We start from the raw sequence: 5,144 nt of genomic DNA on the forward strand, positions 1-5,144 counted from the left end.
ATCTGAAAAGGAAGCACGTTGTGGCGGCGGATGATCTCGAAGAGGAAGGCTCGTCTTGGTAAGCTTAAATAGTTTGTTAGCTGCTAACCATAACGTTAACATTGGCGTTAGTCAGTCAGCTAACTAGCTAGCTTGTTAGCTGCTAACATAACTTTAGTTATTGGCTAGATTAGATTACATATTGACTGACATTTTTGCGGTTTTGTATGTGTGGACTAATTTGATTGGTTGATTTTTCACTTGGTCTTGATTTCCATAAGCCAGCCACCGTAATGTGGACTGTATTTTCACGAGGCCTGTAGGGGGTGACGGAGCACTACCAAAACACGGATGAAAATGAAGCATTATGGCAGAATACAAGACGCATATTTCAGTCAAAAACAGTCTGAAAGTTAAAAGTCTTCCTCCATTACGTTGTGTAACGTTATCATAGCGACGTTTGGAGAATGTGTTGCTGACGGGAATGCAATGCAGTGATAATATGATACTTTGCAAATAGCGAAAAATTTTGTCTTATACGTTACAGTGCTAAGAAGAACCGTTCTTCTATGGACAGCTATCTTTCCAAGACGCCAACGTGCACACCCCTGCAAGCCAAAGCCCTGACCGGATCCATCCTTAACATGCTGGTTAAGGATATGAGGCCCTTATCCATGGTTGATGATGAAGGGTTTAAAGAAATGATCAAGCAGTTCAAACCTGAATATCACAACGAATACCTTCCAGGCCGATCCCATTTCACTAAATTGATGGAAAAGAAATATGACACAACCTTTCAGAATGTAAGTCGCTTCCTCTCTCTCTCTCCACACACACACACACATCCACACACCCACCCATCCACACACACCCACACCTATCCACACACACACACAATAGCAATTTGTATTTATGATTGAACACATTTCACTTCAAAATGTAACTAAAATCATATCTGATGTCTAAGGTAAAGGAGACCCTCAAAGCTGTTAAAGGCTCCCTCGCCCTGACTGCTGATGTGTGGACAAGTTGTGCAACAGAGGCGTACCTTGGCGTGTCCTGCCATTTCCTCAGTGACGATTGGCAAATGGAGAGCTTCAACCTTGCCACCATGCCTCTTGAGGAGAGACATACTGGTCCAAACATAATGAAATGGATGGAGGAGGTGATAGCAAAGTTTGACATCTCGCCTGCCAAAATCATAGCAGTAGTCCATGACAGTGGGTCCAACATGGTGGCAGCAATGGGAAAGCTGGAAGAAAAATATGGATGGGCCTCTATCTGTTGTGCAGGGCACCAACTCCAGCTCATAGTTAATGCTGCCCTCAAAGAAACCACCATCAGCAGAGCGCTAGGTGCTGCGAGGGCGCTAGTTGAGCACTTCAAGAGAAGCGAGCTGGCCAGCACAAAGCTGAAGATGAAACAGGACCAGATGCAGGTAGCGAAACACACTGATCCAGGACGTCAGTACAATATGGAATAGTACGTTCCACATGGTAGAGAGACTCCTGGAACAGCGCTGGCCTGTCACTGCCACTCTCTCAGATCCTGAGGTAACTCCAAGGGGCAAGCACTACTTCGACTTGAAACCAGAGCAATGGGCGCTGCTTGAAGAGCTGAAGCAAGGGCTGGAGCCTTTTGAGACTGCTACCGTTTACCTTAGTGGACAGCAGTACACAACCGTTTCAGGTCTTCCACAGGTGGTCAAAGGACTGAAGCGATCCATACAGCAGAGCCAATTTGAGACAAGGTCAGGAAAAGCATTCTTGGTCAGTGCAGGAGATGGGATAACAGATAAATGGGGAAGTCTGACCACCATCTCAGCAGAGAAAGAGAACAAAATTGTTCTTTCAGCTGCCTTGGACCCCAGATACAGAAAGCTGAAGTTTGTGGCTCCTGAAGATGGCGCCAGGGTGCAGGGGGCTGTTCAAGTGCTTGCTCTCAAAGAAGCAACAAAGGAGCCTGGGACACATGGGGGTACACGACAGCAGGAGGCGGCCAACGTTCGAGGCAGAGGGGAAAAGTCAGCTCTGGACAGCCTCCTTCAGTCTGACACAGACAGTCAGAGTGAGGATGAGGAAGAAGCGTCCCAGGAGGACCAAAAGATCCTAATGGTGAGAAATGAAGTGCATCTGTACTTCGCAGAGTCCTCAGTATCCAAAAAGGATGACCCTCTCAAATGGTGGCGTGCAAATGAGGGGCGTTTCCCCACACTATCAAAGCTGGCAAAATCGTACCTGTGCATCCCTGCAACCTCCACCCCATCCGAGAGGATCTTCTCTGCAGCAGGGAACATCTGCTCTCGAAAGAGAGCAAGCCTCACTCCAGAACATGTGGAAATGCTGACTTTCCTTGCTATGAATAAATAATTGTTAGTGTGGTAAAGGTTATGGTCGAAAAGGACACTTGAAGTACATCTTAATCCACACAGGAGAGAAATCTAATTGCTCAGTCTGGTAAATGTTTTGGTCAGAAAATGCAGTTTTTTGTTATATTTGAGAAGAGTGAGACCAAACCTTTTCTCTACAAGTATTTCTTTTTGTGGATAGTTGCTCTTTTTTAATTGTGTATTGTGCCTACCTCATTTGATTTCACAGCACTGTTCAATACATTTAAAATGTATGTTTGATACCAGAGATGAATGAAACAAAGCAAAACTTAGGCTATTTATTTTTGTTTTCTTTGGGTTGCCTAGTCCCTATCCTACCTCTTTTTACTCAGCAGTTTGCACTCTCTACATTTAAAAATGTTTGATGCCTGAGTGAAACAGAACTTGCATAGGCTACAAGTATTTATTTTTTGTTATTTTGCACTATTGAAAAATGCTGTTACATGCAACGTTCAATAAAGATGAATGTTTGAGTGAATTATCATCTTCCTTGTCTTTATTTTTGGTTAGCAGTACATGTAATTTATGATCTGATCAGTCGACTAATCGTTAAAATAATTGTTGACTAATCGATTATCAAAATAATCGTTTGTGGCAGCCCTACTGGGAACATCTGGAGGAAGAGCCTGTCCGGAGAGATTTAAATTGCCACCTCCGGCGGAGCTTCTCAGGCATCCCTGTGGAGGTTGGGGACATCGAACATGAGTGGTCGGGGTTCAAAGCCTCTATTTCTGAAGCTGCAGCCGGGAGCTGTGGCCGGAGGGGCGATAACCCCCAGACACCGTGGTGGACACGGGGGGTCAGGGAAGCCATCCGACTAAAGGAGGAGACCTTCCAGGATATGTTAGCCCAGAGGACCCCAGAAGCAGTAGCAGGGTATCGACTGGCCCGGAGGGCTGCAGCTTCGGCCATGACCAAGGCAAAGCAGCGGGTGTGGGAGCAGTTTGGAGAAACCACCGAGAAGGACTTTTGGTCGGCACCAATGTGTTTCTGGAAGACCATCAGACACCTCAGGAAGGGAAAGTGGGGGACCATCTAAGCTGTATACAGCAAGGATGGGACACTGCTGACCTCAATTGAGGAGGTTGTTGAGCGTTGGAATGAGCAATTTGAGGAACTCCTGAACCCAACTAATCCACCCTCTACGATCGAGGCAGAGCCGCAAGATGATGGGGGTCATCGTCAATTTCCCTGGAGGTCACTGACGTAGTCAAACAACTCCACAGTGGCAAAGCCCCAGGGACTGATGAGATCCGTCCAGAAATGCTGAAGGCGCTGGGTGTTGAGGGGCTGTCTTGGTTGACAGTGCCAAAGGAGTGGCAGACTGGGGTGGTGGTACCAATATTCAAAAAAGGGGACCAGAGGGTGTGTGCCAATTACACATTACTAAGCCTCCCAGAGAAAGTGTACTCCAATGTGCTGGAAAGGAGGGAGCAGCCAATAGTTGAACCTCAGATTGAAGAGGAACAATGTGGATTTCATCCTGGTTGTGGAACCACCAGCCATCCAATCCCTGTACACCCAGAGCGAGAGCTGTGTCCGTGTTCTTGGCAGTAAGTCAAGGCAAGGGCTGTGCTTTGTCACCAATCCTGTTTGTGATTTTCATGGACAGGATATTGAGGCGTAGTCGTGGGGACATTGGTTTGCAGTTGGGTGAGCTGGGGATCGCGTCGCTGCTGTTTGCAGATGATGTGGTCCTGATGGCATCATCGGCCTGCGACCTCCAGCACTCTCTGGATAGGTTCGCAACTGAGTGTGAAGCGGCTGGGATGAGAATCAGCACTTCTAAATCTGAGGCCATGGTTCTCAGCAGGAAACCGGTGGTCTGTCCGCTCCGAGTAGGAAATGAGTCCTTACCCCAAGTGAAGGAGTTCAAGTATCTGGGGGTCTTGTTCACGAGTGAGGGAACCATGGAGATGGCGTTTGGCCGCAGAATCGGAGCAGCTGGTGCGGTTCTGCAGTTGCTTTACCGCACTGTTGTGACGAAAAGAGAGCTGAGCCAAAAGGCAAAGCTCTCAATCTACCGGTCTATCTTCGTCCCCACCCTCACCTATGGTCATGAAGGATGGGTCATGACCGAAAGAGCGAGATCATGGATACAAGCGACCGAAATGTGTTTTCTCCGTTGGGTGGCTGGGGTCTCCCTGAGAGATTGGGTGAGATGTTCAGTCATCCAGGAGAGACTCAGCGTAGAGCCGCTGCTCCTTTGCGTTGAAAGGAGCCAGTTGAGTTGGTTCGGGCATCTAGTGAGGATGCCTCATGGGAGGTGTTCCAGGCGTGTCCGGCTGGGAGGAGGCCACGGGGTAGACCCAGGACTTGGTGGTGGGACTACATCTCCGCACTGGCCTGTGAGCGGCTAAAGATTCCCCAGGTAGAGCTGGTTGATGCTGCTAGGGAAAGCGATGTCTGGGGCCCCCTGCTGGAACTGCTGCCTCTGCGACCCGACCCCGGATAAGTGGATGAAGATGGATGGATGGATGATGAATGGATATGGGGGAGTTATGGTATTGCAATCTGAAATATAGTCGATGGATAGCAGCTCTTAACTATAGTTGATGAACAGCAGCCTCACATAATTTGCCTCATACACTTTGCTTTCAATTCATAGAATTAAATCAGTTCCTGTCTCCTACTATATAGGCTAAGATAAAATACTGAACCCCTTTTTGAAGGGCCCTACTAATCACTAAGTACCTCACTCTAAAGTATACCACAAAGTACCTCAAAATACTCCAAAGTATACCACAAAGTACTCCAAAGAATAGCGCAAAGTACT

The sequence above is a fragment of the Borostomias antarcticus genome (assembly GCF_949987555.1).
Source record: "Borostomias antarcticus genome assembly, chromosome: 31".
Classification (NCBI taxonomy): Eukaryota; Metazoa; Chordata; class Actinopteri; order Stomiiformes; family Stomiidae; genus Borostomias; species Borostomias antarcticus.